Source organism: Podarcis bocagei (genome assembly GCF_964188305.1).
Source record: "Podarcis bocagei genome assembly, chromosome: 5".
In the NCBI taxonomy this organism is placed as follows: Eukaryota; Metazoa; Chordata; class Lepidosauria; order Squamata; family Lacertidae; genus Podarcis; species Podarcis bocagei.
In genome coordinates this window covers 87541597-87554854 of record NC_138129.1, presented here as the reverse complement: position 1 = coordinate 87554854, position 13258 = coordinate 87541597, and the positions used below count along the sequence as shown (strand labels likewise).

Sequence of the window (13258 nt, the reverse complement as noted above, 5' to 3'; positions counted from 1 at the left end):
TCCTTCCCCGGCAGCAGGTGCTGTTGCCCCTTTTCCCTTCTCTCCATTGCAGCGCAGCGCCCGGTGGTCAACTTTGACAGCGGCCGGGGAAGGGGAAGTCAGGGTCGGGTGAGTGGTGTCACCATGAGCCAACTGCCCCAGGGAGCTTAGGCAGCTTCAGCGGCCGGCAACTGGCGTCCCCCAGAATTCGGCACCCAGGTGCTCTGCACCCCTTGCACCCCCGGGTAAAGACGGCCCTGACTTGAAAGAAAGAAGACCATCAGGAGGTATGAACTCCTACAAGACAAAAACAGGCAATTGTTTTTGGAAGTGTAGGCAGGGAAATGTGAGGGAGAAAGAGAGAAGAGGGAAAAGCAAAACGATCAGCTTCCATACATGTTCAGAAAGAAACAGTGGTCACTTCCTCCACATAATAATACCAAGGGAGCCATTTTGGGATGGGGGGGGGTCTCTCCCTCAACCCATGTTTTAGATCTCATGTAATTATTCCTCAAACACATCTGTATTTCTGGTCAACTCTTTGCTTCTTCTTGATGACTGGCATCATGGAGAATTGAAGAGGGCCAGATAGCACATATATATGCTAAAAGCGTACATTTCTCATGCACCCACAAAGCTTGCACATGTTGATTGTTTGCCCTGCGTACATAGCATTGCTAAAGATAGTGAGGGAAAGCACAACAATGTTCTTAAAATATACTACTTTTTTGCCTTTTTACAGTTTATTCTGGTATTCATCCAAGGTGGTTTTCTCTTTTAAAAATAAAAAAACTTAACAAAGTCTCTTCTCACAAGCATGTCATTTTGCAGTGCAAAAAGTATTTGAAAGAATGGTTTCTGGGCATGAAACAGAGGATGAGGTGAAAATGTGCAATTATGCGCCATATAGAGTTATGCACCACTGAAAACAACAACAGAGGAAACAGCAGTCTAAGCGTCATTGCCAATATCGGCTGATTAAAAGCAAGCTGGTGCAGGGTTGACCTTATAAAGGTCTTATTCACCTGTAGCCACAAACACTGAAGTTTGTTTCATCATCCTTGAGAGCAGTCTTCGCTAACCTGGTGCCCTCCAAATAATAATAATAATAATAATAATAATAATAATAATAATAATAATAATAATACAGTGGTACCTCAGGTTACAGACACTTCAGGTTACAGATGCTTCAGGTTACAGACTCCACTAACCCAGAAATAGTATCTCAGGTTAAGAACTTTGCTTCAGGATGAGAACAGAAATCGCATGGCAGCAGCACAGTGGCAGCGGGAGGCCCCATTAGCTAAAGTGGTACCTCAGGTTAAGAACAGTTTCAGTTTTTAACCCGAGGTACCACTGTAATAATAATGAGTTTTATTTATACCCCACCCTCCCTGGCCAAGACCAGACTCAGAGCGGCTAACATCAAGTATAAAAAACAATTGTGATTAAATACAATTAACAATTGACTAAAATACAACTTAAAAAAGGATTAAAATGCAACGTAAAATGCAGCCTCATTTCAGTGGAAGCCCAGATCAAAAACTGTTTGTGGGGAGAAAACATCAAATCTTCACCAAAGCCAACTATCCAGACTGGTTCTTCATGGGCCAGAAAAAAGCCAGGGAAGTCCACAAATAGGAGTTCCAAATGCACCACACCTTGAGGGCAGCAGGTTGACAAAGGCTGTAGAGGCGCATGACCTAGAAATCTTCCAGTAGCTGCTTCCTCCAGTGACACTAGAGTTAAAGTGGAAGTGGGGGGGGGAGTCCATTGAAGAAAAGATACCACCTAATACAGGGAATTCTTATTATTTCGCTGTTTCAGTAGCACCTGTTCCTAAGCAACTTTCCTGGTCTATTTGGAGTAGCAGTAATTCACATCATTATGGAACTGGAAGGCTGCACTTCGTTTGCGTGTTCAGACCCAGAAACCTCCCCCCTAAATAAATTCATACTTGACTCTAATTTTGGTTTGTTTTTGGCAGAATTTAGGCCACAACTTTATTGATTACAGAAAGTGAATGGTTGCATAGGCTCTGGTTCGACTAGTTCCCTGCCTGCAGGTAGCACTGACCCAGGGTTCCAGCATAGGTCAGCCAAGGGTGAACACCTGGATAAGCGGAAACTCAGGAATAGGCTATCTCCGCCACCCAAATGTCCCCCTGGACTCAGGCACGGGCACAACCCCCTCTCAGGGGTTTACCAAACCATCGAGTCCCTGAATTCTTTTAACGGAATACCCTTCACATAGGGATGGTGAGAGCGTTCTCCCATCCCTATCACCTGAACCAGAGCCTATCTACAACCTTACAAGTTGTGATGATTTGCTACACGGCAGGCGAAACCCAAATGGCATCAGCCAAGTGGGGAAAATTCCTGCCGTGCCCCTGTCCCCATGACAGATGACACATGGCGGCATAGCAAGGTCAAGCGCAAAGCCCTAAAAGGAGGGAGAGGTGGGTGGGTGTTCCTAATGCATACGCAGAAAGAGGAAGCTCTGGGTCACATGCATAGGTGTATATATAGGTCCCTCGAACCGTTTTGACTGTGTCCCATTGGCTAGATTGCACCCAGCTTTGAGGGACCTACCAATCGGGTGTTGTGGCTGACCAATCGTACCCACCCACAACACAGGGTGTTGGTTTTCCAGGTCTCACCGTAATACGTGCCCTCTTTAAGGACGGACCCAATTTGCCATTAAAATTCCATAATGTTCTGGTGCAATGCATTCTGGGTGCCTGCAGGGTGTCCCTTCATAGCCACCTCACAGCATGGATCAAGTGGGTGATGAGGGCCAAAATTCAGAGTGTGAGGAATCTGAATTTCACATATTGATTTGGACTAGCCAGCTGGAAATTTGGCTACACGCTTCTAACTGCTACAAAAAGTGACCTAATTCCAATGTAAGCTTGACTGGTGAACTATGTAGTCGCAGCTGAAGCTGGAGAACAAATTCTCTTCAGATTTAACCCTTCTCATTCCCCCCCTTAATAGTTAAATTAAAATGGGACGTTTATCTGCATGTTATATATTCTATTGCAATGTTGTTCTTTTTTAAAAAAATGCATTCAAAAATGCTTTTCTTCATAAGAAGAGGAACAGAGAGGTCCATGCAGAGAATATGAGTGGGGGTCTCGCCTGCTCCAAAGTGTTATTTTTAGCTGGTTGAATGCAGAAAGCCACAATTAATATCCAAGAAATATTTATGCCGCAAAATGTAAGGAATGCATGGTGCCACTTACCATAAATAGAGTGAAAGATGTAATGGAATCAAGGTGCAGTCTGCAGCATACTTTATGTCCCAGAATATACAACTGTCGGCTCTGCATGGAAAATCCCACTTGTCTTCACCAAACAGATAATCTTCAGAACTATGAACTCAAGGCGTATGAGTTAGCCTAAGGGCAAAACCTAACTAAAAACAGGAGAACTGTGAACATCACGTCCCATCGCTTAATTATTATTTTTTAAACGAACAGTCAAGGGGGCATGGTTTGGTTTGGGGCTGCAGCACAGGAAGAAGGGGATTAACTCTTTCCTGCGTGTTTTCCCCCTCAATTTAAATTCTGCCCCCAGCCCAGCTACTATTTCCCAACAGGAGAAAACAGAAACAGAAAAATGGCACCTCTAAATAATCAAAATGGTAATAGGTGTAGTCAGGCACTGAATATTGTTCTGTGTGGATGGGAGTCAGGAGTGTGCGCAGAGGCCTTGCCTACGATGTTCACAAGCATGTTACCCTGCAAGCTCAGTCCCTGATCTTCACTCTGTTGACCAGAGAAGGTCTGCTATACAGAAAGCCTTGATTTGCATTTGCAGGAACACGAATAGAACTCCTTGCACAATCAGTAAGTCTAGTTTGATTTTCCCAAGTGAAGAAGGGAAAGGGTTGCCACTCACTTTAATAACTGCATAGAAGAGGTGATTTCAGGGTGTAGTTTGCATGGCAACACAACACGCATTCACCCAGGAGAGATAAAACCAAGATACACAAAATCCCATCTCCTCTTTGCCACCAAGATGTGAACTGAGATGCTACTGAGACTGAAATCTAAAGTTGGCATCCGTCTGTCTCGGGAGACAATGGTGGAATGCACCTTTGGGAGTGAAGTCAAACTGATGGATGGTTGCAGCACCTGCTGTGGCTGTAGAGAGTGATAGGGGAGAGACATGTTTTGTTGCAGCTGGGGCAGATGAAGGCATCCACTTTTGCTGCTGCAGATGCACCATGGTGTTTCTTCCCATGACACTGAAACCAGATGTTATTTTATTCCCTGATCTTTCTGGCCCCTTTTAGCAAGCATCAAAAGGAAATATACTTAGGCATTTCTTCTTCAAGTTTGGAAATGTCACAGAACTTGTTCTTTAATTCACATCTTCCAGTTCAGTCACATTTATGAATGGGCTATTGAAGCCGTGGTCTGGGAGGCTCTGAGGAAACTGTTATCACGTGGCGTTCTTGCCATTTCTCTATGTACTCATTCATCTTTGTTCAGAGCTTTGTATCTCTCTCAGCTATTTCAGACTCAAGGCTGCTTTCGACAGGAACAGGTGTTAATTGGATGCACTGGGAGCAAATCTAAAATTAGCTCATTACCCTACATTGTTGATTTGTCAGAGTAGCTACTAATGGAAAATGTTGTTTCCTTCCTGCATGTTAGAAGCAACCACTTTAATTTGATACTTCAAAATTAAAGTGAAAAACCAAACCACATTCTTTCTCTTAAAGCACCCTGGAAATTAGGACCAGGTTCTCTCTGAAATTGCAAATCTAGATTTGGGAACTGTAGTTTTCCTCTCACAGCTCTTACAACTCCCAGCACCCATAGCAAGCAACAGCTCCCAGGATTCTTTGGGGCAAGCCATGCACTTTTAATGTCTAGTGTTGATGTAGCCATAGTCCAACAATATCTGGGGGAGGTCACGGGTTTCCCATTCCTAAAATACTGAGCTGCCGTCTGCAAGGTAGGACTTGTGAGCACTTTAAACTGGCAGCTTGTTCTGCGTACAAAGTGTCTCCATATAATTTAAAATCCTGTGTGACCGAGAAAGACTTCAGCACCCCTTTCCTCCCAGCTGTTCTCAACACTTTCTCCAGAGGGTGTTTGGCGACTGAGTAGAAATCTGTTGGCTTTAACGTTACATGTGGCCTAAGTGTAATGTGTAGTTTGGCCCTCAGTTGAATGAACTGTGCCCTAAAGGGGCATATGCATTTTTAAATGCCCCCTGCCCTAGTTCCAACAGTTGTGCCTGCATTCTCCTCAGATGCTTGCCCTAAAGAAAGCACCGGGGTTTTGCTTCCCAGCTGTATTATGAGTGGATTATAACTCCAGGAGCACAGGTGACGCCTACGTTTCTTTTCCATTCGTAATCCTTCCTATGCATGCCAAGAAAATTCCAGCAAGATCTACAAGTTTTATGAGATGTTTTGAAATTTTTAAAAACCACATTTTAAGCAGGACTCTCTCCTCTGCATCCCACACATGGTTCTGGAAAGTTAAAGCTACAAAAGCAACAACAGTTCTTTTTCCACTGAGAAAACGCGTTCGATCGTTCAAGAGTTTCTGGGGACTGAGGATACTGTGTCATTTCCCTTCCAGCTTTCTCTGTGGGTAAAGAAGCATTCCACCAATTTACAGCTTCCCCCCGTTAATCAGATTGCAAAAACAGACGCCACGGTGGATACAATTGGTTGATGGTCCCCTTCATCGTCATCATTTTTAAAAAAAAAAAAAAAAAAAGATTGGTTCTAAAATTAGATCAGTAGCTTCCTGATGCAGGAATAGGCACAAAGAGACATGTGTATATATTGCAGTGTGGCAAAGCACATCAAATTGTTCTTCCTGAGTATCAATTTGCTGCTTTGCTCCAAAAGAGGCTGGATCACACGAAACCATTTTCTTGAATTAAAGAAGAGCAAAAGCAGGGATGTTATATGCCCCATCATCACCACCCTCCAAAAATTATGGACTTAATTGGCTGCCTATTCATTTGTTCTTCAAAGCAGTGATTTGACCTTAAAACTGAAATATATAATTATTTTTAAAGGAAAGGATTAACCTAGGTGGGACATGGCATGGATACAAGATTGAGGATCCTCTGCAGTCCGTTGGCAGCTTGTGCAATCTGAGAACGCATGCTGTGTGAGCATCTCATTTCAATTGCTACACAAAAGAAGTGAAGGGGGGGGGGGAATCCGAAGAAGGCAGAGGCAGCATTCTGAATAATTTAAGGCATCTCCCTCCCTAAATGACTTGGGACCAGGTTCATCTGAAATTAGGGCTGCCATACGTCCGGATTTCCCCAGACATTACCAGGATTTCAAAGGCAGAATTTCCAAAAGGCATCCTGCAAGTCAATTGAGAAACTGGGGGGGGGGGGTTGACGTTTTTGTAAAAAGAAATAAAAATAAAAAAATGAAAAGCTTAGCAGCTTTGGGGTTTGTCTAATAAAAGCTCAATGACTTCAACTAAGTGTGGTGTAATGGGTAGAGTGCTGAACTATAACCACAGAGACCAGGGGTCAAATCCTCACCCAGCCATGAAGCTCACTGGGAGACCTTGGGCCAGTCACTGCCTCTCAGCTTTACCCATCTCACAGGCTTGTTGTGGGGGATTAAATAAGGAGGGAGGAACCATGCAAACCACTGTGAGCTCCTTGAGGTGAGGACGTGGTATATAAAAGTAAGGAATGAATGAATAAATCTGACTAGGAAAATGTTTTGCAAATGTTTAAGTCCTTGATAATAACTTATCTATATAGTTATATGTGTAGCATTTGGACGGTTCTTTATTTACAGCATTTATAATCCACCCCCCAAAAGTCCCAAGATCACATATTTGTGTTATTGGCTCTGCACAGTTCTTATTTTTGTGCTTGTGGCACAACATTTGTGGTAGTCTCTATCATGGTATATTGACAGTGGTGGCCTCATATCATCTCTAATTTGAGAGAGTTCCAACTTTATTTCCATCATCTAAGAGCAGGGGTCAGCAACCTTTTTCAGCCGTGGACCATCCCTCAGACCTTGTGGGGGGCCAGACTATATTTTGGGGAAAAAATATGAATGAATTCCTATGCCCCACAAATAACCCAAAGATGCATTTTAAATAAAAGCACATATTCTACTCATGTAAAAACACCAGGCAGGCCCCACAAATAACCCAGAGATGCATTTTAATTAAAAGGACACATTCTAATCATGTAAAAACACGCTGATTCCCAGACCTGCCCATGGGCCAGATTGGGCCCATGAAGGCGATTGAGCCACATCTGGCCCATGGGCCTTAGGTTGCCTACTCCTGATCTAAGAGTCTCCTAGCCCGGACTTGAATGGCAACAGCACATAAATAATCCTATAGTGGTCAGGCCAAACAGTTCTGGTGCCTTAGTTGCCACAGGAAAGCAGGGGCAGGAATAAAGGGATCCTCGCAGTCCTTTGCCTCCCTCTCTTGTAACGGGGGAAGGAAGCAATGATGAAGCCACAGCCAAGAATGCCGATGCGACGTTAATTATTTGCCGCTAAGAAAACCATTGCCGATGCAGCGCATTTCCTTCCTCTGATTGGCATCCAACACTTATCCAAGTTAAAAATGACGAAATAACAGGGGCACATTTGTTCTCAGGCTCAGTACAGGTCAGTCACGCACAAAATGCTCTGAGGGGAAGGCAATGTTCTGCTTCTGCTGCAAATGAGGAAGTCGAAGCATTGTCGTGTCCTGGCGAGGATGTCTGAAACACAGGAAGCAGAAACCAGCAGAGGTTAAGCATTTAGTCCCACTGAAATCAGCTCGGCAGGCTCTAGTTTGTTTAGAGAGTCTGAGGGGTTTTGAAAGAGGGATCCCTTTGCTCCTGTTTTCTGTCGCCAGCCTTAAGTCTGCCGCATTCCAGCTTGGGCCAAAATCAATTAGTGACGCCTTTTAAGGGGCTATGAGAACCTTTGATGCATTTGCTATGATGAATTAATGTGGCTACCCTTCTGGAATATACGTCGAGCTAGATGCGATGTGGAGCTCAGTTTTTAGCACCCTGATATATCTTTCATTCTTAAAAATCTCCTCAGGGAGGGACAATTCGAATTAGGATGACAGTGTACAGGGAGATGAATCTAACCCTTTCCCTCTTTCCCCAAGCCAAATCACACTCACTGCTAGCAGCTTCAAAGGGCACCATAAACAACAGAGACTTCTTGTGTGGCACCTTAAAGACGAGCACATTTCTTATGGCTGAAGCATCTTTGAACCAGGCCCTGCTTCATGAGATGCATCCAGTGAGATTTGTGCTGCAGGAAGTTAAAGAGGTTGCAGTATCAGCATTTTTAGCCCATGCCAAATATGGTCTGAAGCGCAACATCAAAAAAATGAAGATCATGGCCACTGGGCCCATCACCTCCTGGCAAACAGAAGGGGAAGAAATGGAGGCAGTGAGAGATTTTACTTTCTTGGGTTCCATGATCACTGCAGATGGTGACAGCAGTCACGAAATTAAAAGACACTTGCTTCTTGGGGGGAAAGCAATGACAAACCTAGACAGCATCTTAAAAAGCAGAGACATCACCTTGCTGACAAAGGTCTGTATAATAAAAGCTATGGTTTTCCCAGTAGTGATATATGGAAGTGAGAGCTGGACCATAAAGAAGGCTGATCGCCAAAGAATTGATGCTTTTGAATTCTGGTGCTGGAGGAGACTCTTGAGAGTCCCATGGACTGCAAGAAGATCAAACCTCTCCATTCTGAAGGAAATCAGCCCTGAGTGCTTACTGGAAGGACAGATTGTGAAGCTGAGGCTCCAATACTTTGGCCACCTCAGGAGAAGAGAAGACTCCCTGGAAAAGACCCTGATGTTGGGAAAGATGGAGGGCACAAGGAGAAGGGGACGACAGAGGACGAGATGGTTGGACAGTGTTCTTGAAGCTACCAACATGAGTTTGACCAAACTGTGGGAGGCAGTGGAAGACAGGAGAGCCTGGCGTGCTCTGGTCCATGGAGTCACGAAGAGTCGGACACGACTAAACGACTAAACAACAAGTTACAGCTTTAGTTCCTTTGTCTTCAAATGGATATGTAACACTTTTTTTAATTTGGAGTTTAATTGGGATTTAAATAAAGGACGATAAAGTTTTGTTATCCTAAAGCAACATCTATTGCATTATCTTTCAGTTAAATGACAATTCTACTTGGCCATTAAGTTTCCTCTTTTCTGAAATTTCCTATATGCTTCCAGAGGAAAAATGTTCAATTGGCTCTTTCCAGAGCACCAGATATAAAAATACCTGTAATGGATTGAGAAATACTGAACCACAACTACTGTAATTTACTGCCAACACTAGCTCTACACTATCCTAGTGGTTAAAACGAAGAGGCTTTGACCCATAATTAACATTATCACAGAGTATAGGGTATGATATAGGCATGGGAACCTTGCACAACTTGTGTCCCTTGGGCCGCACAGATTTGATAGAGTATTGGGTAAGATACCTGTTGAACTTTGATTTCTTGTTTTTTGGAACAAAACCTTTGGGGAGTTTAGGTTTATGATTTGGCAGCAAACCTGCTTGATGCGCCATTTTCACACACACTTCAACTTTTCTGTGCTCTTCCGTACAGAGGCCAGGGAGGATGGGCAGCATCCTTCCCTCAGAATTGACTGATCAATAAAACATCCTCGTAAGAATACTTGTGCTTTAGGTTCCAGTGACAGATAGGACATCGGCCAGAAGGAGTTGGAGTTGTTGGGGCTTCCTCAACTTCCAGTACTTTACCTTCAATAATAGTTGTGTTTCTTTCAGTAGTTTCTACAACCTGCCTCAAACCACGAGATGGGGCGTGAGCCCAGTTTCCCCACAAGAACCCAGACACCAGACACCTGCAGCCGGAGAGCAGCGACATGGATGCAGCCATCTTGGCAGCCCTCCGACGGCTTCCGCTTCATGTAACACTACTCTAAGCAGTTGTACTCAGAGGTTTAAGCCTTGCTGCATGATCGGGCAGCACTGGGATGAAAATCACTTCCACACAGCTATTGTGATACCCTGAGAATCCTTTCTTTGTCACGGGCCACAGACTCTCCAAGTATCCCTATTTTCCAGGGACTCTCCCAGATTTACAAAAAGCCCTTCTGGTTTCTGTTTTGATTCCGGAATGTCCCACTTTTCCTTAGGACATCCCTATTTTCATCGGATAAATGTTGGAGGGTATAGAGTTATGCAACCCCTGAGCCAAGAAGATAATTGTACAACCTTTAGAAGACATCTGAAGGCAGCCCTGTATACGGAAGTGTTTTGTTTTGTTTTAACCGTTTACTGTTTTACTATGTTTTTATATATGTTGGAAGCTGCCCAGAGTGGCTGGGGCAACCCAGTCAAATGGCTAGGGTATAAATTATTAGTATGGAATAGGACATCCCTGTTTTCATTGGAGAAATGTTGGAAGGTATGGGGTCACTCAACCCACCTAGTTCTCTTCTTCCACACTGGAACTCTGTGCTCCCCAACCCCTGTCTCAATCCAGAGCTGTGCCATCTGCGGTGGTAATAACAGTAAACTTCAGGAAAGAGGAAGGTGCTTGTTCTCATCTCTCAGAGAGTCTGTTCTTCACCAGGAAAGCCCATTCCACAGTTTACAGCACATATTATATTGTTTTGCTTATTGCAACCCATCTGCAAAGAATGGTATTTTTTCAACCGCGGTATCTGGTGCTCTTAGCGGCAGAGCTGAGAATATTTTAGAGCACAACAGGTCCAGGGGGGAGGGAAGGGAAAGGGGAAACAAAACACCAACAGCTTTCTTCACTTATCACCTGTTTGAACTAGCTGTGCGAGTAAAGTGATGTTGAAACAACAGGAAAAACAAAGGCATTAAGATTAGCCTCACATTTTGTACTCTTCGGTGACCTTCTGCTGGGTCTCCTAAGGCTGCATCTAAACTGCAAACACAAACCAGTTGCGAACTGGTTTAACTAGCGCGGCTTCCCTCAAGGAAACCAGTGTGCTTTAATTGAAAAGGATGCTGAGAATGACTTGTTTGGGACATTGAATGCATGCCCAAGGGCAAAATGCATTTAGATTTGTAGCACAGACATGAGCTGAAAAGCTGACTGCACATGACTTGTGGCTAGCGACAGACAAATCAATCCATTCCGGTTTTCTAATCTTAAATCCTATCCAGCCCATTTCAGCTTCAGCTTGTGCTGATGACGATTACGGTATTTATTTTTAAAATCCTGCATGAACACTTGTACCACTTTTGGAAACAAGTCTCCTAACACTTTTGCGCATAATCTTTTTGCTTAATAATCTCCCCCCCCCATCTTTTTTTTTGCAAGCAATTTTTCCTCCTATAATACGTTATTGGATGTCAGGGACACTTTTATGAGCACCTGGAAAAAAAGAAGGTGGGAATGTCTTATGTTTTCTGCTGTCTAATCAGGAGGGTCATGAATGACAGCCGAGGGACTGACTGCTAAAGGACCCTGACCATTAGGTCCAGTCGTGACCGACTCTGGGGTTGTGGCGCTCATCTCGCTTTATTGGCCAAGGAAGCCGGTGTACAGCTTCCGGGTCATGTGGCCAGCATGACTAAGCTGCTTCTGGCGAACCAGAGCATCACACGGAAACGCCGTTTACCTTCCCACCGGAGTGGTACCTATTTATCTACTTGCACTTTGATGTGCTTTCAAACTGCTAGGTTGGCAGGAGTTGGGACCGAGCAACGGGAGCTCACCCCATCACGGGGAGTCGAACTGCCAACCTTCTGGTCAGCAAGTCCTAGGCTCTGTGGTTTAACCCACAGCGCCACCCAAAGAAAAAACATATCTAAAGGAAGAGTTATTTAAAAGGTGAGAAGCAGCACAGATGAGGTCTTTTTTCCTGCCAGATGTAGATGTGGGTTTAGAAGAGGTTTGGCTGTTTGAAGCAGCAGGGAATCAGGAAATGGCTTCTAGTTTTTCTAGCCAAGTGTTGGAGTCTTCAAATTGCAGACCTTCCGGCTGAAAGCCTGTGTTACACCCATCAGCAGTTATTACATGGTTGGTACCAGCAGAAGATGCAGTTGAACCCTTGCAGAGAGTCAGTCTAGGTCTTGAATTAGGAACATCAGGGATCAAACGCCTCATGTAGACAGCAACCCTCTTGGTCCTCAGAGACTTCTTCAGACACAGACAAAGGAGCAGAGACTTACAAAATCTTTCCCTGCAGTTGGCAGGTAGCATTGCACCTCCGTTTGGCCTCATATAAATTATTTGAAACTGGCATTTTGCTTTTAAGTGATCAACAGACCAGGACCCTCTGTGTCCTGCGCTCCAGCTTTTGTCCACTTAAGCCTAGGGGGATCCTGAGCTGCAAGTTTCGTAGGTCACATCCTCACCAAATATTTAAAGTGCGAGGCTTTGCCCCAAACAAACCTAGGAAAGGTAATTTGTTAAGTTTGGTGGGAACTGGAACTCTGTGAGAGGAAAAGCACAGTTCCTACAACTCTCTGTGTCGTGAAATTCTACTCAATATCGATCCAGAGTAGATTCCAACGTATAGTTAGCAGAGTAAAAACTTAACACATTGCAAGATTTCCAAAAAACAGACCAGACGCAATTGTATTTCATCCAGCAGAGCTTTACTGCTACTGAAGGCAAATGAGCATAATGGCCACAAATCCAACACCGTCTTTTTTGCTCTATTAGACGCACCGGACCATAAGACGCACCTAGTTTTTAAGGGAGGAAAACAAGAAATAAGAAAGCAATGCAAAGCCTCCTGAGCGAAGAGGGAGCGCTCCTCCCTCTTCACTCAGGAGGCTTTGGGGGCTATCCCGGAAGCCAGGAGAGCAAGCGGGATCGGTGCGCACCGATCCCTCTTGCCCTCCTGACTTCAGCGAAAGCAAGCCTCCTGGCTTTCCCCCCACCTCCCGCAAGATCCGTGCACTCTTTAAAGGGAGCGTGGCTCTTGGGGGCTTTTCTGGGAGGTGGGGGAATGAACAGAGCCGCGCGCTCTGTCCCTTCCCCCACCTCCCGCAAAAGCCAGGGATAGCCGCGCGAAGCCTCCGCAGGGGAGCGGGATGAAGGCTCCGTGCTGCCCTGCGGAGGCTTCGCACCGCTAAGGCAGAAGCTAGGACAGCTAGAGGGAGCGCTGCACAGCGCTCCCTCTCACTGTTCTGGCTTCTGGGGTAGCCCGCGAAGCCTCTGCAGAGCAGTGCTCCCTCTAGCTGTTCTGGCTTCTGGGGTAGCCTCACAGCCTGCATTCGCTCCATAAGACGCACACACATTTCCCCTTACTTTTTAGGAGGGGAA

At 44.9% G+C, this 13258-nt stretch overlaps 1 long non-coding RNA gene and 1 pseudogene across 3 annotated transcripts in view; one reads left to right on the top strand and one right to left on the bottom strand.

Annotated features, from left to right (window-relative positions):
* Positions 1–13258, top strand: part of LOC308587181 — a 104138-nt gene that overhangs the window by 5032 nt on the left and 85848 nt on the right. The gene's annotated exons all lie outside the window — the stretch shown is intronic.
* LOC308587881 (large ribosomal subunit protein mL66 pseudogene) lies at positions 9074–9903 on the bottom strand (annotated as a pseudogene). The gene has a single exon. The product of its transcript is annotated as a large ribosomal subunit protein mL66 pseudogene (transcript).